The sequence below is a fragment of the Bos indicus x Bos taurus genome, chromosome 14, assembly GCF_003369695.1.
Source record: "Bos indicus x Bos taurus breed Angus x Brahman F1 hybrid chromosome 14, Bos_hybrid_MaternalHap_v2.0, whole genome shotgun sequence".
Lineage (NCBI taxonomy): Eukaryota > Metazoa > Chordata > Mammalia > Artiodactyla > Bovidae > Bos > Bos indicus x Bos taurus.
This window is the reverse complement of record NC_040089.1, coordinates 42,078,398-42,100,751: the sequence shown is the minus strand read 5'-3', so window position 1 is coordinate 42,100,751 and position 22,354 is coordinate 42,078,398. Positions and strand designations below refer to the sequence as shown.

Below are 22,354 nucleotides of genomic sequence, written 5' to 3'. Positions count from 1 at the left end.
CAGATATTGAGAGGTGCTAAATTCATTAACTTGAGATGTCTAGTTTCTTTAATTAACAGTGATCTTTTGATGTTCCGACTACCTGTTTTTCTTGCAAAATGTCCTGAATATCCTGGCTCCTCCCTTACCTCTTCAGAACAGTCCCTCAGAGCTATCTGAGAAGCTGTGTCCTGACTTAAGTCTTCAGTATGTCTGCTGAATAAAACAGAATTCTCAACTTTTAGGTTGTGCATTTTTTTCCAGTCAACATTTAATTGTATGGCTCATGTAGCTAAATGCCTAAATGTAATAGGATGAACTGTAAATTATTAAAACCTGATAGATTCTGTTAACTCTATCAGTAGCTGAGATCCAGGCTTTCATCTCTGGATACTTCTATCATAGACCGTGACAAATATGAGGTCTGTATTGGTCTTAAAATTATTCTTAGAATTGTGAGGTTTCATTCTTTCAATCAATTGTTCTATGTGTCAGTAAGAGTGCTAGGTCCTGAAATACAAAAGTCAACACACAAGAAAATACAAGGATAAAACAGTTTCTACTATATTAACTTTTTTTCATTCATTAATTCATCCTTAAGTCATTCAACATGGTTTTCTTATTGAATATTGATAAGGAGTCAAATATACTCAGCTAAACACTGAGTCTTTAACTGTAGATGAGACAGATAGGCCCTGATTTTTATGTCACTACTATCTTTTGTCCTGCCATATAATGGGACATCTTCATTATTCCTTTTACTGTAAGATTTTATCACAAACTCTGAAAAATGGAAAATGTCTTGCACATCAGTAAACAAAAGATGTGACAGTCATCAGTGATTGCAGGCATCACTGATGGTAAACTGGTGAGCCCTGAGGGAACTCAGGAAAGAAAGACTATCTACCATCTAGCAGAGATCAGACTGCAGCCACTCTCTATGGTCATCCCTGAGGCAGCTCAAGGTATGAAAACACAGGATACTGGTTCCATATAGCTGAGGTGCATATCAAAGCAATGATTTCACTGAGCCCAGACTCTTGCATCCTCCCATACATAGAAAAGTGCTAAACTACTTAACTTGAAAGATCTGATTTTTCTTTAACTAACAATGATCTTCTGATGTTTGGTCGGTCTACCTGCCCTTTGTTGCAAAACTTCTATAAAACCTGGCTCCCTGTCTCACCTCCTAGGAGCAGTTCTCTCAGGGTTACTTGGGATGCTGCCTCCTGATCTTGAAGTCTTAAAAATTCCCACCAAATAAAACATAACTCTCAACCTTTAGGTTGTGAATATGTTTTAAGTTGACATTGCTAATGAAAACACAATTGTCAGAGGAGTTCTGGTGTGCCCAGGGAACAATGAACTCCTCTTTCCCATGTCCCCTTCTTCTCCTTGTAAATCCTTATGTGAACTCACTTTGTGCCAAGACCAAGATGTGTCCCAATAAGAATCAAGCTAATTTCCTTAGAATGACTGGAACTATACCTCATTCAGGAGACTTGATGCTTAATTGTGATAAGCAACTAGATCATGGAAAAAAAACCCATAAAAACGATTTGTCTTGGGAGAAAATACTAAAAAGGGTTAACTGCTGTTCCACGTACCTAAGCTCATGGGACTAAATCACAGGCACCATGATCACCAAGGGTACATGGCAACAATGAGCTAAAAATGGAAAAAAGCATCATACTGTTATTGTACTCATTTTCCCCCAAGGTACTCTCTGATAAACACTACAACCTCCAAGGGAACTGGGGATAGTTTCCTTGTAGGGTAGGTTATAAATCCATCTTTTCCAAGCAGTTGTATCATATCCAGCTAACAACACACTTTATTTAAGGTGATTGTATGAGATTAAGTGTTCCTACCTGATTGGAAACCTTCTTGTCCTCAATTCATTGGCTGTCCTTGATTATTTTTTCTTGAATCAGACCTCCAAACTTCTATCAGAAACTGTTCCTTTGGAGATACCAGGCCTTTCCAGAAACTCAGAAAACTGAAATGGATACAAAAAGAGAAATTATTTGTACATATAGACCTCATTTTTTAGTTTTAAGTAAACATCCAAGCATACATCTTCTAAACTGTATAATAGCTTTCGGAAACTTCATGCTTCCTAAGTTTGCATGGGCTTCCCAGGTAGCACTAGTGGTAAAGAACCTGCCAGTGCAGGAGATGAAGAAGTTTACACACTCATAAACTTAACATGGTAAGAGTACAGTCTTCAACCCAAGCAAAGACTTCCAAAAGAGTCCCTGTTATCCTTTGTTCATTAAGGCACAAAGTGAGGGCAAAAAGGCAGGTTTCTAAGTTGTTTTCTTCAGAATTTTCTTTCTTCAGTTTTCATCAAGATCTTAAGGAAATTATTAATTTTACTAAACTTAATTATTCATGAAACCTGCAGAAGAGTATTTCATGGAGACCTGTAATTTACAGTATCCATTGCATACATGCACCATGAGCTTGTCTTCTCTAGCACTGGCATACACAAAAGTGTGTGTGTGTGTGTGTGTGTGTGCACATGTATGTCTCTTTGTGATGAAGTCGTGGGAAAAGGATGAATCTGTTGGCTGCTATACTAGAGTTAAGAAAAAGGCTACAAGTGAAGCAATAAAGTGAGATTGTGTTTCCACAATAATAATAGCAGTTTCCTTAGTAACCAAGGGGGCAGTCTCCTCAAATTATAGTCACACCTGTTAGACCATCTGCGTGTAAATTTCATACTATCATCAATGGAAAACAAATGGTACTCTCTCTCCTTTCCCTTATCCATTGGCCATTCTCATATAAGCTATTTTTCTCTTCAAGGTCATGCTCTTTCCAATCTGTTTAAAAGTATTAGGATGCAGGCAGGGTGACACAAAATGAGCCATGCCTTCATACTTGTGGCAGTGATGGCTCTTAAGGAGCACTGGATTGGTAGGATGCTATAATTTGAATTCCCCTAGAAGCAGAACCTGAGGCAAGAATTTGAATGCAAACTATTCATCTGGGAGGTTCTTCCAGAAAACTCAGGAGTGGAGTGGGATTTGAGAGCAGAGACATGGAAATAAATCAATAGAGGTACATTACTGAACAGATTTCTCCTGCAGGAAACTGCTGTCAGTCCTCCAGGGGAGTTCTCTAAAACTCTATAGAACATGTCTCAGAGTTATTCCAAGACTGAGTGAGAAACTTGAAGTACTTATCTTCCAGTCCCCCTCTGTCTTTGGTTGAGAGCTACACCCAGATATATTAACTCCTGTACACTTCTGACCTGTCCTAGAGTGGCTAATTGCAGATGTTAGATGATTCTATCAGTATATACTGGAATGATGAGGCTGGGGAGTTATGAGTCGAGCACTGATACCATCTGATACAGTGGGGGCAGGACGTATTAGTAACTGGCTTGCAAGTCTAAATGGATAACCTTAAATTCCTGGGTTAATTGTTTTACCTGGAGGTATTTAAAGATAATGTGTCAGTAAAAATTTCCTCTATCAAATGAAGTTTAGGATCCTAAGTCCTTATTTTTTTGAAAAACTATGTCTTTGAACAGATTTTTAAAAGGTAAAATGATTAAGATTTCAAGCTGACGATTCATGCATTCATTCATTCATTCACTCATTCAACAAACACTTATTGAACAGCTAGAGTATATCATGGGTTAAGCTAACACTAGTGTTATTGTTACTAAAATCATTATCTTGCCATCTAGAATTAAATGTAATGTGACATCCAAATAAAATTCATAATTACAGTAAAAATTATTACAGAATGCTATAGGAAGACACAGTAAGATCTTAATTCTTGCTGTGGACAGTATATGGGAGATATCAGCAGGGCTTCTTGTAGAAGTCAGTGGAAATGGATATGTAACAGGAAGGAGGGGTGCATTTTTAAGGAAAAGAGAAGATAAATTCACGGTTGCAAGAAAATGAATGGTTACGAATCAGAGCAGAAAGGAGATCCATTTAGAATCAATTTAAGAAATGCTCATTGGAGTATAAGAAACGAAGACAATGGAGAGGGTGTCAGAAGCAAGTCATGACTGGTCCATGTATGTATAGTAAGTGCTACGGTTGAATCTCTGTGTGCCCCTCCAAATTCATATGTTGAAATCTTAATTTCCCATTGTAGGTGTGGTCTTTGAGAAAGATTAGATCATGAGGGCACAGCCCTCAGGAGTGGTATTAGTGCTCCTGCAAACAAAAAGACCCCATAGAGCTCCCTAGCCTCTTCTGCCATGCGAAAGTAGAAGTCGTCTGACTCAGAAGGCCCTCATCTGACATGCAATGCATGAGTGCGAAGTCATTTCAGTCGTGTCCAACTCTTTGTGACCCTATGGACTGCAGCCCACTAGGCTCCTCTGTCCATGGGATTCTCCAGGCAAGTATACTAGAGTGGGTTGCCATACCTTCCTCCAGGGGATCTTCCCGACCCAGAGATCTAAGCCACGTCTCCTACTGTTCCTGCATTGCAGGCAATTTTTTACCACTGAGCCACCAGGGAAGCCTCATCTGACCATACTGGCACCCTGTTCTTGCACTTTCAGTCTCCAGAACTGCTAGAAATAAATGTCTGTTGTTTATGAGCCACCCAACCCGTAGTGTATTCTTACAGCAGCCCAATGGACAAAAAGAGTTAGGATGTGAGATTTTTACTCCAAGGATATCGGAATCCATTGAAAGATTTTAATTGAAAACTTAGAAGAGAAGACAGAAAAGTTCCACAACAAAATCAGGTATTTTCATAAGATAAATTTGCTTAGTTTAGTTTTAGAAAGATCATTCTGGAACTACTGTGGCTGGATTGCTAGAGAAGGGTGATAATAATCCTGGCTATAGAAAGATGAGTACACTTAGACACTGTTGGTAGGAATGTAAATTGATACAACCACTATGGAGAACAGTATGGAGGTTCCTTAAAAAATTAAAAATAAAACTACCATATGATCCAGAAAACTGGGAATAAACCCTGAGAAAACCACAATTCTAAAAGACACATATACCACAGTGTTCATTACAGCACTATTTACAGTAACCAGGACATGGAAGCAAGCTAAATATCCATCAAAAGAGGAATGGATAAAGAAGATGTGTGTACAAACACACACACATACACACAATGGAATAGTGTGTGTGCATGCTAAGTTGCACACACACTATTTTCTAGTAGTCATGTAAGGATGTGAGAGTTGGACTATAAAGAAAGCTGAGTGTCAAAGAATTGATGGTTTTTAACTGTGGTGGTGGAGAAGACTCTTGAGATTCCCTTGAACTGCAAGGAGATCAAACCAGTCAATCTTAAAGGAAATCAGTCCTGAATATCCATCGGAAGGACTGATGCTGAAGCTGAAACTCCAATACTCTGGCCACCTGATGCGAAGAACTGACTCACTGGAAAAGGCTTGGATGCTGGGAAAGATTGAGGGCGGGTGGAGAAGGGGAAGACAGAGGATGAGATGGTTAGATGGCATCACCGACTTGAGGACATGAGTTTGAGCAATCTCCGGGAGTTGGTGATGGACAGGGAAGTCTGGCGTGCTTCACTCTATGGGGTCGCAAAGAGTCAGACACAGCTGAGCGACTGAACTGAACTGATGCTAAGTTGCTTCAATCATGTCCAGCTTCTTGCAACCTTATGGATGGTAGCTCTCCAGGTTCCTCTCTCCATGGGATTCTCTAGGCAAGAATACTAGAGTGGGTTGCCATGCTCTCCTCCAGGTGATCTTCCCAGCCCAGGGATCAAAATCCATGTCTCTTATGTCTCCTGCACTGGCAGGGAAGTTCTTTGCCACTAGCTCCACCTGGGAACCCCCAATGGACTATTACTCAGCCATAAAAAAGAATAAAATTGGGTCATTTGCAGAGATGTGCATGGACCTAGAGACTGTCATACAGAGTAAAGTAAGTCAGAAAAAGAAAAACAAATATCATATGTTAATGTATATATATGAAATCTAGAAAAATGGTATAGATGATCCATTTGCAAAGCAGAAATACAGACACAGACATAGAGAAAAATTTATGGATACCAAGAGGAAGAGGGATGGTGATTGGGATTGATATACACTCTGTGGATGCGTGTGTGCATGCTTTGTCACTCAGCTGTGTCTGACTAGGTCCTCTGTCCATGGGATTTTTTCCCAGCAATAATACTAGAGTGGGTTGCAAACCTGGTGGGGAATCAAAGTGCTACCTTTTCTGGAGGGCAGGAGTGGGGTGGCATGGAAGATGATAGCCTCACTTGGCCCAACCAAAATCACAGGAAGTAGGGAATGGGTGCAATATTTCCATTGGCATTTGGCTTGAATAGTGTGAAAAGTTGTCGGGAACAGGAGCTCCCCCCCGTGGCAAAGGTCATGAGGAAGGAGGCTTGGCATACGCAAAGGCGGGATCGAGCCTCAGGAGTCCCCCTGGAAATTCTCGAGCATCTACCCCCAAAACCAGAGTCTGCCTACTTTCTGCTTTGTGCTCTCACCTACACCTCTGACTTTACGGGGGGCTGTCCCCCACTACCTCTCTCTGAAGAAAGAGTTAACTTAGAGCTCCAGTTAATAAAGTTCCTGGGTGTGATAGTGTTTCAACCTACAAAACTCCTTTGGAAGTCCTCTAGCCTGCCTGAATAGGTTTTTCCGGCCACATGTGATTGCTCAGAGCCTCCCAACTGCGAGAGGCAGGAGATGTTCTAAACTGTCTAAATACAAATTCCTTTGAGCAGTTAAAAGATTGATTAGAAACTGTATTGGTGAAGGGTTTTTCACTTGTTGGGCCATTGTTTGCTGCTAAGTCTCCATATCCCTTACCTGCTGTGTCCCTGGCAGTGTATTGATTAATATAATTGGTGTAAGTAGTACCTTTAATGTTTGTAACCTTGGACCCTTGAGTTAATTCTTTTTCTTGTTACAGCCCACCACACCTTTGCTCTGTAGGAATGCAACTTTAATGCTTTTGGAGGGTGGCGCCTGACTAATCACCTTTAGAGAAAAATAAGTTTTCTGAAGAAAGGGTCTTAAAATGTTAACAGGCCTCCGGGCCAGAAGATAATGCAAATCACTTAAACTTTTGCATATGATCAGTTTGCAGGAAGAAAGCCTGGCTTACTGCATGACTCTACCCCTTCCCCCATTATCCTCTATGCATAACTTAAGGTATAAAAACTACTTTGGAAAATAAAGTGCGGGCCTTGTTCACCGAAACTTGGTCTCCCCATGTCGTTCTCTCTCACCTTCTGGCTGAATTATTCAGCCTCTTTTCTCCACTGAATTTCCTCACTGAGCTATCCTTATTTAACCACTCTTTATATCCTTAATTAACGTTTAATTAAGCAATTGTTTCCTGATTGCCGATGCCGTCTCCCCTTCGAATTCCCTGGATCCACCGGGGCTGGACCCCGGCAAAAAGTCAAAGTGTTAGTTGCTCAGTCACGTCTGCTTTGTGACCCCATGGACTAGAGCCCGCCAGGCTCCTTTGTCCATGGGATTTCCCAGGTGAGGAATGGCTGGAGTGGGTTGCCATTTCCTTTTCCTGGGGATCTTCCCTACCCAGGGATCAAACCCAGGTGTCCCGCATTACAGGCAGATTCTTAACCTGAAGCACCAGGTACCCTCCACTGAAGGGTGTGTGTATTGCCCAAAAAGTTTTCTGTTTTTAGCAACCCCTTTCTTCATACTTAGGCTTGGGAGAACAGGTTCTCTCTCTTTTTTTTTTGAAGCTTTTTGTCTGTTCTGTTGGTGGTTATGGATTGGAGACTCCTGTAAATTAAAATTTGATGACGCACACCTTGCCCTTTAAGAATTATTCTGCTAGATAACGTGGCTTCCCAAAGTTGCTACAATTTGATTTTCTCACTTCTAAAAGTCAAGTGTTTTGCTGGAGTCACAATTTAAAGATAAGCAAGAAATGGGGCTAAAATGATCTATGTGATAACAGATTAGAGTTGGAAACCTCGATATACATTCATATTTAGTTTAATATTTATATTAGCTTAATACACAGTTACGTAGAGAGATAGTTATAGATATGTGTATATATATATATATGGTTAATATACACACATATTATCTCTTTGCTCTGTCAGCTGAGAAGACCTGGAAGCAACGACATTTGCGTTACAATTAGCATACTCCAAACCCAGATCCTCGTGTCTAATACCATTCTCCAATAAGAAGATCTAGTTATCCTTGAAGAAATAGCTGATTTTAGGACTGGGGCAGTAAATATACAAGATGAGCTCAGACCATCATATAGGGTATGGAAGTGTAAAAACAAACAAACCATCCAAATGGGGATACATCAAAGTGGCACAAAAGCCAACTGAAAGAATTGATAAGGTTCAGGACTAAAGCAATTTGAGCAACAAATAAAGTAGAGTTAGAGGATTACCCAAAATATAAAATAAAAACCCATGAGTTCTTCTGATGTAAATAATTTGATTCATAAATAAATAAATGAGAATAGACAAAACTCTGTGAAAAAGAATTCCAAATAGTTTGTGTAGATACTCCATCTTAAGCATAACTTCCTATTCCTTAGCTGTGGGCTGAGGACACTAACTTCCTTCCGAAAAGTACAAGAGAAGAGGGGGGAAAGAGTAACTCTACAATGAAGAACTCTGAAAAGCACTACCTTAGCCAGGTGATCAAGATCAACCTCAGCATTCATAATGCACACTGATAATATGCACACTTATGATCCGACACTTCTACGCTGTGGTCTTCCTCCCCACAACACATAATTCTAATCTTATCATGAAAAATGCGTCAAACAAATCCCAATAATGGGCATCCTACAAAATTCTGACTAACTCAAAATTGTTCACGTCATCCAAACCACGGAGTCTGAGAAACCATCAATCCCAAGAGGAGCCTAAGGAAACACGACAAACGTGACAACTAAATGTAGTGTGATGTCTTGAATGAAATTCTGAAACAGAAGAAGGGAATTTGAAGAAGGGAAACTAAGGAATTTGACTAATGTATGGACTTTAGTAAATGATAGTGTTTCAAAGGGCAGAAATTATTACAATTTATAGGTAGGCAATTGATTGTAGGCAATGCCTAAAGTACAGTGAAATATTAACGCACGATGCTCTACCAACTGTAATGTATTTTATGTTTTCAAAATGATGAAATGTTATTTCAGTCAATAAATGATTGACCTTTATACATTTCCTGCCCATCTTTTCCCGAAACACTCACAAGGAAATGACATTATCATTTGACAGTAGCTTCACCTAAACTGGAGTTTTGGTACTTGTGGTTGCCAATGGTACTGCAAAGTGTGTTACTTCTACAAATCCTCTCCATGGCAAAACCTTATCTTCACAGGGCAAATCACAATAGGTGTCTAAAGCCAAATGACATATAGCTATGCAGCAAGATTATGAAGCATTTTACTTAAAGGCACAGTAGAATGTAGAAAAAGCCATTTCTCTCTATCTTTTCTGCTCAAAGTTACTCAACCATCATTTTATCAGCCATCTCAAAAGTTCTCCATAAATTTAGACTATATAATGTCACTCAGGGGCTTCCGAAGTGGCTCAGTGATAAAAGGATCCATAAAAGAATCCAGCTGCCAAGGTGGGAGACACAGGAAAGGCAGGTTCGATTCCTGGGAAAATCCTTAGAGGAGGAAATGGCAACCGACTCCAGTATTCTTGCCAGGAATATCCCACGAACAGAGGAGTGTGGGCTGCAGAGTCGGGCACAACTTATTGAATGAGTGCTGGCACAATGCCACTTAATGGAACTGTAGCTCAATGTTCTATTTTAGTATGGTTGATATGACATTATTTTTATTAGTGCTAAATAAGTTATTTGACACATTTTTTTCCTTAAAAAAAAAAAAAAGCAATTTTTCCTAGACTGGCCCTGGGCACGTATGTGAGTTTGCCATTTTTCTCCATAGGCTATTTTATTTGTTCCACTGTGTTATATTTTTTCTACCTCGTCAAAAATAAGCATTTAATCATTCATCTACACATTCATGCATTCATACATTTATTAACTTAATCTGTTGAACACCTACATATGGCACAGAAAAAAGGCAGAACACTAATCTGAGTTACATAGAAAATAATGAACTCAGTTAAAATTTTTGCTGATAACAGGTGTTACTTGATTTACTGGAAATTGCATTTTATTATAGGAACTCACTGACTCAGTTAAAATTAAACACAGAAATAATAATAAATTAATAAAAGCACTAGTTATTTACTGAGTGCCTGCTTTGTACCTGACTCTGAAAAAGAAGCTCTGAAATCACTACGGATGTTTTGAGGACTGTCTGATGTAATTGTAATCTCCATTTCAGAGATGAAAATAACAAGATTCAGAGACATTAGGTTACTTGCCTAAAGAGAAGTGGCCCAGATACTATAGAACTGGAAATAGAATCTTAAACTTTATAATGACAAAATCTGTGTTTTTAATCAAAATGTGTGTGTGTGTGTGTGTGTGTGAGAGAGAGAGAGAGAGAGAGAATGTTTAATAGAAAACTTTTGGAAAATGGCAAGAAAACTGCCAGGTATTCATCAAAGCATGATTTAGGAGCTTCTTACTGTACAAACAATTGTGAATCAGATGGCTGAATTAAGGATCTCTTACTTTTGAACTAAGAAATCGAAAGCTTCCAGAAGTTGAATCCAAGTTTTGCACTTATATAAGATACATCCTACAGAATGCTGAAGCATAAAAACTAAAGAGCTCTGAAAATAATGGAAGCATTCTTACTAGTATGATTTTGTAATGCAGATAATAGGGATTTAAGAAACTGGCAGATGTGCCTGCAGACTCATTTGTTATCATTTCTGTGAAGGGCAAGATAAATGAATAACAAGGAGAAAAATGAAAAAAAAAAAAAAAGTGCCCAGCAGTTTTAGGTAGTTTGCTTAATCTCCAGCCTAGGCAAGATAAAGCACAAAAAATGTCTTGAAATTATATTTTTAAAGAACTTACAAGTGCATGTGGTCTTTTTATACCAAATAACTTGGAATTATGAAATGTCAAATTAAGTCTAATCTTCTCTGATGATAAAATCACAGATTTTATTTGAAACTATGAAATGGAAAAATGAAGTAATAATCAGAAATTCTTAAGAAAGGGAGTAGAAAAAACCTATTATGCCTATAAAAAAAATTTATAAAGAATAGCCATGTTAAAAACATTTTGAAACAAACATAAAATCCTTATTACTGTTACAGAGCTTTCAAAACCTTGTTTTAATTTTTAATAAATATTATGTTTATATAATTACTGTCACAAGGGAGACAAAATTTTAAGTCAGCTTTCTTCATTCTTTCCTCATTAAGCATTATTCTCTTTTGCTTCACAGTCTTGTAATTATAACAACCGTGTAATTTTCTAATAAGTGGGTATAATTTACTAAATTATTTTCCTATTAACAATTAAAGGTGTTTCCAATTTTTGTTATTAAAAATGATGTGATAATGAGCACTTTTATTTATATAATAGTTTTATGGATGTAAATTATTTATTGGCATAAGGGTCCAGAATTAGAATGAATGTGTAATACACTATTAACATTTTTATCTTGCTAGACATTGACAAATTACTTGTTAAAAGATCAAACTAAATTATACTGCAAAAATTTTTGCCAACTGAAGATATTATGTATAATATATGAGTTTGCTAAATTAACAACGTGGAAATCTATGCTCCATTTCTTTGAATTTTTTGATAATGGAGTGCTGCCTTGTTGGGTTACGTGTGACTGGGAGGGCAGCTGTGTCTGTGAAGGCTCCCCAGAAGGGGAGTGGGGTAAGCAGAAAAAGTTTTTAAAAACACTAATTGAATTTTCTGTCGATTGTTATCTCTCATTCTTTTCTACTTCTTTATAACATAGCCAGGCATGTGAAAAGTATCTTTTGGCAGGGCAAATTGGTATTTCAATAAATTAACGACCAAACCACCTTCAAATGGGTTTTTAAGACTGGAAATACTGCTCAGACTTACCAGTAAGTTCTTCCTAATTCCTCTTAAGGACCATTTTCTTAGAAGCTTTACCCACTCTCCTCAAATTTTCCTCCATCCTCTCTGCTTCCCTCAGACTCAGCTGGTAAGTTGATTCATATCTCATTAAGAAAATAGAGGTCAGTAAATAGTTCACTGCCAAACCCATTAATTCATTAGCATTGATCTTTGTATTGCCTTTGAAAGTGAAAGAAAAGTGAATGTGAAAGTCACTGTCCTATGGACTATACAGTCCATGGAATTCTCTAGGCCAGAATACTGGAGTGGGTAGCCTTTCCCTTCTCCAGGGGATCTTACCAAACCAGGGATCTAGCCCATGTCTCCCACATCACAGGTGGATTCTTTACCAGCTAAGCTACAAGGGAAGCCCAAGAACACTGGAGTGGGTAGCCTATCCCTTCTGCAGGAGATCTTCCTGACCCAGGAATCAAACCAGGGTATCCTGCATTTTAGGCAGATTCTTTACCAACTGAGATATCAGGGAAGCCCTGATAATTAATTATGTTCAGTAGGTCAGGTGTATTAAATGCATTTTCAACTTACAATATTTTCAACTTAACAATCGGTCTATCAGGACATAACCCCATCCTAAGTCAAGGAAAATCTCTCTCTTTGTGTGCTTATGTGTGTGTGTGTGTGTGTGTGTGTGTGTGTGTGTGTGTGTGTGTGTGTGTGTAGAAAGAGAGAGAGCAGACAACCAGATATACATATACTCGGGCAAACTGATCGCAAAGAGTTGGACACGACTTAAATTGATTTTAAAGAGAATGCCAATAAGTCTCATGGATATGGTAATATAGAGACTAAGACCTAACCCACAAACCCTCCAAAATGAAGGTGCTGGCTATTGAGAAACCAGGCTCCTCTCTTAGCTACTCAGGCACTGCACTGAACAGAGAAGGAATGTAAAAGGAAAATCTAGTTCAGGGCCAGACTTCGGTCTCCTGCATTGCAGGCACATGCTTTACCATCTGAGCTACCAGGAAAACCATTAATTAATAACTTGTAAAATATCAGAAAAAAATGGAGTGGAACATTTTGTATTGAATAGGAACTACTAAGTCATCTATCAGTACTAAGAATGATTCTTATTGAATGAAATTTTTTCATTATTTTTTGGAAAGAAAAATATTCTTGTGTTAGTGTTTCACAGTTCCTATTCATTCACATATTTACTCATTTATTCAACAAACATTTCCTAAATACCTTCCACGTGCCAGTGTCTGTTGTAACCCTTGGAAGACTCAGAGGTGAACAAAGCAGTTTGCAGGTGGTAAATTTTAAAAGACACAAATGAGTTCATAAGCAGTTTATGAACTATAATCATTTATCTTAACTAGACTGCATTAATATACACCTGGTGACCTTGAGGTCCTGGGACATAAAGTGGGTTGCCATTTCCTACTCCAGGGAATCTTCCCAACCCAGGAATCGAACCTGCATCTCTGGCGGGCATTGGCAGTTGGATTCTTTACCACTAGCACCACCTGAGAAGTCCATTATTAGATCAGGGAAGCCCGACCATTTTCAAATAGTGTGATTTGAAAAATTCTCTAATTTGTTAGGGTTCAGGAATATTATTTCATTACTGGGGCTGGATGGGAAATTTAGAGTGAGAAAGGAGATTATGATGACTGGTTTGTCTCTATTCTCTCTTTCTGAGGACAAAGTGATAAGTAGGGGCGTCTACTCTGCTGTTGGCCCATTGCTTAAGTATCAGAACTAGTTTTATCTAGTAAATATGTGTTGAACAACTATTATATATTAGGCACTGGGTTGAAACCGGGAATATAAAGTGAATAACTGACAATAAGAGCAGGTACGACTAACAAGAGCCAGGCCCTGTGCTAATGCTTAACATGCACTCTCTCACATTCCATTAATGTTCACATTAACCATATGGGGCAGATGCATTTATTATACCATTTTCTGCATGAGGACTCTCATCTTTTATGACTTCTCCACGTTTACACAGCCAATTAGGGGCATAGGCAGTATTTGGACTCTGGTCTGGTTGTTGTTATTGTTGTTCAGCCGCTAAGTCGTGTGCGACTTTTTTGCAAATCAGTGCCAATTCTCTTAACCATTACGCTCTATTGACTTTAAGTTGTAGACAAGTTCAGAATTACACATACAAGGGATCAACCAACCCTAAGACCATTTTGCAAAAATTGGCTGATTGAGAAGGTTTATGTAAGATGCACTCGGAGTGGAGCAGACTGAGGGAGAGGCCCCAAAACACATTCTCTGTATTAAGGGGCAATGGAAGAGAGTAAGAATTAGCCTACAGCAACATGATGTTGAGGATCAAGAAAAAGTGTTTCTCTCCTTTGTGAATAGTTATCAGATTATTTCTACTTCAAAATATCAAGAAGAAATCATAGAGAAATGAACAGTTTGTGGAGGCACCTTATTTAAGTTTGAATCTTGGCAGATGTAGAGTTCATAATACCTACCCTGACAGGAATTATGAGGTGTAGTTAAGTAAGCTCTCATTTTTCTTTAGCCTTCAAGCAAAACATTTTCCGATAGTTATAATTTAGAAAAGCCTCCAGAGAAAATATTTAAAGTCCACCATCTCAGAGGAAAGCAATTTTGCAAAAAGATCTATCAGTGAAAGCAAGACCAAACAGACACTAATGGTTTAGTGAGATTACTGTTTTATCATTGCTCATGTTGTTTCTCCACGCATATTTCTGGAAGAAAGCTCTTAATGTTCATCAGTTTTCAAAGAGATAAAGACCCACGCTGATGTGTCAGAAAGAGCTTTGCCCTGGAATTAGATCAGTTTAGGTTTTGCTACTTACTAGGATTAGTTATCATTCTCAATCTTTCTGAACCTGTTTCCCATCTGCAAACAGGATAATGCTATCAATTACAGAGGGATGTAGTTAAATTAAATGACATATATAAAGGAAACATATACCTACAGACTGAGAACATGCTTCATAAATGTTAAGTGATCTACAAGTATTTTGCTTCCCTGAAGTGGAAGAAACCTGTTCTCATGTTTTAACCAATGGTCTAAATATCAATGCGATATTTAGTTGAAAATTAAATTTGTTCTTTCACTATCTGCATTTTAATATATTCTAATATATTCTCCTTAGTAAATTGTATCAATATTAGTAATATTTGTCATTTAAGCTATTACTGTTCATTTGTTTAAAGGTATTTCAATGGCCTGTCAATATAGGAGATACAGGAGATGAGATGAGAGTTCAATTCCTGGGTCAGGAAGATTCCCTAGAAGAGGAAATGGCAATTCACTCTAGTAGTCTTTCCTGGAGAATCCCATGGACAGAGGAGCCTGGTGGGCTACACCCATGGGTTCACAAAGAGCTGGACATGACCAAGCACACATGCATAGTGTGATACGTCATTACTCAAAGGGATGCCAAGGTTTTGCCAAAGATTTCAATGAGATATAAATACATCTTCATCAGAATTAACTTTCAAAGAAGAGGAGAAAAATGATTCAATATGTGGAGAGAAAAAAACTTTTCTACAAATTCTATTTTTATTTGCTCTGGTGGGAAAAAAGATAGCTTATAATTAGTCTAATTTACATTAGCTTAAAAGAAAGTGCCATATAAATTTAGAATGCAAAATAAATCAGTTTTCTTTCATCAGTAATTCAGATTTATAAATATTCTTTCCAAAAAGTGCCAAAAGGAAGCACTATTTTCCCTTCTAATTTCCAGCCGCTGTTGTATTGCAAAGGTTAATAACTCAAAAATACAAATAGAATCATATGGCAATCAGGAAATGATTTGTGTACCAGCTATTTTAACAAAAGGCTTGCAAATATAATAAATAAATAGTGAAAGTCAAAAGAATGCCACATGTGTATGAAAGCAGAGCATACAGAATTATAAACTATCTTTGGAGATTAATTATAATATTCTTTCAGAAATATTTGTGTGATTTACTGTTATTTAAATGGAGAACACAGAATTAGCTGATCTAGGTTATCATGTTGATACTATGATATGACCAAAAATCTTTATGTGATAATACATATAGAAATGAATAAAATTCTATAGGAAGAACTAATTAAATTAACTAAATGCCACCCCACAGATGTTAGAATGGCTAGTATCAAAAACACAAGTGATAACAAGTGTTGGGTGAGCATGTTGAGAAAAGAGAAAGACTTATGCACTGTTGGTGAGAATGTAAATTGGTGCAGCCACTATAGAAAATAGTGTGGAGTTTCTTCAAAAAAAATTAAAATACAACTAACATATGATCCAGCAATTTTCCTTCTAGCTATATATCCAGAGGAAATGAAATTACTACCCCCAAAAGATATCTGTACCTCCGTGTTCATTGTAGGATTTATGACAGTCAAGATACGGAAACAATCTTACTGTTTTTTGACGGATGAATGGATAAATAAAATGGGGTGTAAAACAACCTACTATTATTCAGCCATTAGAAAGAAGGAAATATGGCTATTTGTAGCTACATGGGTGGACTTGGGGCATTATGCTAAATGAAATAAATCAGACAAAGATAAATACTTTATGATCTCATTTATATGTAAAATCTAAAAAACTGAATTTATAATAGAAAGAATGGATTGATGGTTGCTAGAGCGGGAAGCTGGAGATAGGGAAAATGAGTAAAGATGATCACAAGATAAAAACTTCCACTTATAAGATAAATGAGCAATGGGGATATAATGTGCAGCTTGGTCACAATAACCATATTAACAACACCATATTGTATGTTTGAAAGTTGCTAAGGATCTTAGAAGTTCTTGTTACAAAAACAGAATTTATAATTATATGAATTGAGCTTAACTAAATTTATTGTGGTAATCATTTCACAATATATACATATACCAAATCATCACATTCTATTTCTTGGACAAATACAATATTATAAATCAATTAAATCCCAAGAAAACTGGGAAAAAAGATTTCACTTATACTTTGGCATAAATATATCAAATTGGGTTTCTTCACAACATTATTAATAATTATAGATAAAAGAAAATACTACAAGTTTGTTGTTGCTGTTGTTTGCTTTGCAAGTCCACAGATACTCACCTCCCACACTAAGAAAGAAGGAGTTAAGTTTGGACTTGCAAATGCTGCCCCATGGGCCCTGATGCTGTGATATAAACATTTAGTCCAGACCTGAAAGAGAGCTTAAGTCATTTCAACACATTTACGAAACAGTCATGTTCAAACATGAACAAATGAGCAGATACTGGTTATTAATTTTTTTCACACTACAAAAAATATGCCTTCAGTTTTCACCAGAACCTCAGTTTTCAAGTAATCAGGTCACAGTTCTTAAGCAAGCAGTACAAGGCTTACCATCAAGTGCTTTCTCCCTACAATGAATAACTTTCCAGTCTCCCCACTAAAGCTCATCCCTTCTCTCCTTAATGTCTTGGCCAAAATTTAACTATCAGCCCAGAAAACTCTTTCTCAGTTTCATTGCCTGTACATGAACATGCTATCTTAATCACCTGGGCACATTTATACTATCTATAGGGCTCAAACCTAGGCCTCCCGCATCGCAGGCAGATTCTTTACCATCTGAGTCACCAAGAAAGCCCAAGAATATTGGAATGATTAGCCTGTCCCTTCTCCAGGGGATCTTCCTGACCCAGGCATCTAACCAGGGTCTCCTGCATTGCAGGTGGATTCTTTACCAACTGAGCTACCAGGGAAGCCCTTTAGATTAAAGAATGCTTGTAAAGCACTTAATGCTCAGCTCAGCTCAGTTCAGTTCAGTCGCTCAGTCGTGTCTGACTCTTTGCGACCCCATAAATTGCATCATGCCAGACCTCCCTGTCCATCACCAACTCCCGGAGTTCACCCAAACTCATATCCATCGAGTCAGTGATACCATCCAGCCATCTCACCCTCTGTCGTCCCCTTCTCCTCCTGCCCCCAATCCCTCCCAGCATCAGAGTCTTTTCCAATGAGTCAACTTTTTGCATGAGGTGGCCAAAGTATTGGAGTTTCAGCTTTAGTGTCATTCCTTCCAAAGAAATCCCAGGGCTAATCTCCTTCAGAATGGACTGGTTGGATCTCCTTGCAGTCCAAGGGACTCTCAAGAGTCTCCTCCAACACCACAGTTCAAAAGCATCAATTCTTTGGTGCTCAGCTTTCTTCACAGTCCAACTCTCACATCCATACATGACCACAGGAAAAACCATAGCTTTCACTAGACGAACCTTTGTTGGCAAAGTAATGTCTCTGCTTTTGAATATGCTATCTAGGTTGGTCATAACTTTCCTTCCAAGGAGTAAGCGTCTTTTAATTTCATGGCTGCAATCACGATCTGCAGTGATTTTGGAGGCCCCCCAAAATAAAGTCTGACACTGTTTCCACTGTTTCCCCATCTATTTGCCATGAAGTGATGGGACCAGACGCCATGATTTTAGTTTTCTGAATGTTGAGCTTTAAGCCAACTTTTTCACTCTCCACTTTCACTTTCATCAAGAGGCTTTTTAGTTCCTCTTCACTTTCTGCCATAAAGGTGGTCATCTGCATATCTGAGGTTACTGATATTTCTCCCAGCAATCTTGATTCCAGCTTGTGCTTCTTCCATCCCAGCGTTTCTCATGATGTACTCTATATAAGTTAAATAAGGAGGGTGACAATATACAGCCTTGACATACTCCTTTTCCTATTTGGAACCAGTCTGTTGTTCCATCTCCAGTTCTAAGTGTTGCTTCCTGACCTGCATACACATTTCTCCAGAGGCAGGTCAGGTGGTCTGGTATTCCCATCTCTTTCAGAATTCTCCACAGTTTATTGTGATCCACACAGTCAAAGGCTTTGGCATAGTCAATAAAGCAGAAATAGATGTTTTTCTGGAACTCTCTTCCTTTTTCCATGCTCAGCTCAGCACAATATAAATTATTCAGTAACTGCTGAGTAGCATTATTGTTATATCATTTACATTAAAACTAATCTGTACTGGTTTAGGAACTGCTTCTACATTATTTTTACATACCTGTGTTCTTTGTCCCCAACTGGGGTAAAGGAAATAAATGAACATTTACTGATTATCTACAGTGAGAGTATAGAATGCAGTGTAGGGTATAAAATTCATCATGTTCAAGACTGAAACTGACCTGGATTTGAATTCCAGCCCTCTCCCTTGCTTAGACTTCTCTACTTCTCAGTTCCCTTACTGATAATTAGTGATTATAGCTATTTCAGGGACCATAGTAAGGATTAAAAATAATTATAATGCTTGAATCCAGAAGGGGAATTAGTTACCTCATTTAATGTCAACTATTAGATAGTTCACTGCAGATGGTGACTGCAGCCATGAAATTAAAAGACGCTTACTCCTTGGAAGGAAAGTTATGACGAACTTAGATAGCATATTCAAAAGCAGATACATTACTTTGCCAACAAAGGTTCATCTAGTCAAGGCTATGGTTTTTCCTGTGGTCACGTATGGATGTGAGAGTTGGACTGTGAAGAAAGCTGAGCGCCGAAGAATTGATGCTTTTGAACTGTGGTGTTGGAGAAGACTCTTGAGAGTCCCTTGGTCTGCAAGGAGATCCAACCAGTCCATTCTGAAGATCAGCCCTGGGATTTCTTTGGAAGGAATGTTGCTAAAGCTGAAACTCCAGTACTTTGGCCACCTCATGCGAAGAGTTGACTCATTGGAAAAGACTCTGATGCTGGGAGGGATTGGGGGCAAGAGGAGAAGGGGACGACAGAGGATGAGATGGATGGATGGCATCATTGACTCGATGGACGTGAGTCTGGGTGAACTCCGGGAGTTGGTGATGGACAGGGAGGGAGGCCTGGCGTGCTGCGATTCATGGGGTCGCAGAGAGTCGGACACGACTGAGCGACTGAACTGAACTGAACTGATTAGATAGTTCAAGTTCTGAGAATCTGATAATAGCTCTGCATCCCTTCTCTAAAGATAACTAGATAGGTAGATAACTAGTCATATTCATGTAATTCCAGGGCTTTGCTAATATGAAAATCAATCAAAGTCTTTAGTTGGCACAAACAACTCAGAGAAATTGTTACAGGGGCAAGAATGATCATTCCTCTTGAAACATAGGCTATCATCCTGTAGAAGAACAAACACTTTAATGTGGTCAGATGTGAGTCTAAGCTATGTGATTCCATGATGGTGTCTCTACTAGGTCTTGATTTGACTGGGATTGAAATTTCGGACTTTACTGTCCCCATCACAGACTTGAAAACCTGGCAGACAATCAAGTGCAATCTATGGTTAAAGGTCACTGGTATAAAAAATGGGTATGTTAATATCATTCTGATAAGAGCATTATGAAGATTAAAAGAAAGCAAAATGAACTCTCCTAGCACCTGACAGCCAAGTAATACATCTTTGAGCTCTTTCATTTCTTTTTCCTTCTTACTTATGCATTTCCTTTCCTGCCTTCAGTTCTTACTGTGTTCTTGTCCCACAATGCTGAAGTCATTGTAAAGCTTTTACTCAGATAATCTCGTGTAACCTCCAGGAGAATCAACAAAGAATGCCTAAGAAATTATTGAGGTAAATAGTGCCATTATTACATCTTTTAGGTAACCTGAAATGTAACTATGTGATTCTCTTTTACTACTAGTTGCTCACCATCCATAGGCACATATTGGATGTATATAAAATACATTAAATTCCTGGAAAATTATCTGTGGTGTCTCTTTGTGTTCTATTTGTATACTACAGTTTTCCTAAAATTAAACTATTATCATTTCTACCCCTCTTTTGTTTAAAACCCTCAAAACATAATTTCTAATTAATAGTTACACTAGTTGGCATTATGTTAGTTCTTCTTTGTTTTTTCTCTGATTATAAGTATCATCTGACTCAAGTCAATGAACTGGGTTCTCTACATGTGAGGAAGTTTGAAGAGGAAAATAGGATGAGTAGGGTAAGAAGATACTCACATATAGAAATAGTAGAAGCCTTAGCAGTAACAAAACTAGTGAAATTAGAGCTAATTAATTAGTAGTCAGGAAAATTTTGCCACTTTGTTGCCATTAATTGGTCAACGAGAGTAATTAGGCTCACAAAAAATAGAAAGAGTGGAAAATCTATCATCCCTGCCAGCCTCTCCTGCTTATTATCAGAACAATTTTCTCCTAGTTTATGAAACAATAATAGTTTAGTATTAGAATTTAACCTAGAGCCTGTTATACAGAGCAAAGTAAGTCAGAAGGCAAAATCAAATATCATATATTAATGCATATATATGGAATCTAGATAAATGGTACGATGAGCCATTTAAAGGCCAGGAATAGAGACACAGATGTCGATGATGGTCTTGTGGACACAGAAGGGGAAGGAGAGGGTGAGAAGAACTGAAAAAGTAGCACTGACATATATACTACCATGTGTAAAACGGCTAGTGGGAAGCTGTTACATAACACAGGGAGCCCAGTCTGGTGCTGGTGCCATGTGACAACCTAAAGGGGTAGAAAGCAGTGGGTGGGAGGGAGGCTCAAGAGGGAGGTGATAGATGCCTGATTAGTGTTGTTGTACAGCAGAAACCAACACAACATTGTAAAGCAATTATCCTGCATTAAAAATAAATTTAATTTAAAAATGCCGTCAACATGAGATATGGAGATATGTGAATTCTACTATACTTTCTTTATAAATTCAGTAGTATAAATTCACCTAGATCATACATCATAAATTCGAGAGTAGAATGATTTAGTTGAAAGATAAAATTCATGCAGAGTACACTAATTGTTTAAACTTCAAAAATATTTAAAAGGATTGCTATATCTTGTCACACTTTTCTTTGTAAAATATGTCAGAGCCAGACTTCTCTTTGGTTTAGAGCTACTGTTCTATAGAGAACACTCCTATTCATATTCACAATCATCAGGCAAATCAGGAAACTGACTTCTTTAGATCAGTGCTGTTTTCCTCACTTCTAACAAAGAAAAGAACATCTGATAAGAAAAACAAAATCCCTCTTTTCTACTGAAGTATAGACGATTTACAAAAGATTCAGGAGTACAACTTAGTGATTTGATATTTTTATAGATTATACTATGTTTCAGTTCAGTTCAGTTCAGTTCAGTCGCTCAGTTGTGTCCGACTCTTTGCGACCACATGAATCGCAGCACGCCAGGCCTCCCTGTCCATCACCATCTCCCGGAGTTCACTCAAACTCACGTCCACTGAGTCAGTGATGCCATCCAGCCATCTCATTCTCTGTCATCCCCTTCTCCTCCTGCCCCCAATCCCACCCAGCATCAGAGTCTTTTCCAATGAGTCAACTCTTCACATGAGGTGGCCAAAGTACCGAGTTTCAGCTTTAACATCATTCCTTCCAAAGAATACCCAGGGCTGATCTCCTTTAAATGGACTGGTTGGATCTCCTTGCAGTCCAAGGGACTCTCAAGAGTCTCCTCCAACACC

General features: G+C 38.2%; 1 protein-coding gene across 3 annotated transcripts in view; it reads right to left on the bottom strand.

The window, feature by feature from the left end:
- Window positions 1-22,354, bottom strand: part of PKIA (cAMP-dependent protein kinase inhibitor alpha) — a 100,443-nt gene that overhangs the window by 38,838 nt on the left and 39,251 nt on the right. For 2 of the 3 annotated variants that reach the window (XR_003514474.1, XM_027561238.1), the window contains exon 2: window positions 1,851-1,978. The gene's annotated coding sequence lies outside the window, so the exon portion shown is untranslated. Of the gene's footprint in view, window positions 1-1,850; window positions 1,979-17,013; window positions 17,104-22,354 lie in introns of all 3 variants that reach the window. The other variant, XR_003514473.1, reaches the window with a different exon arrangement.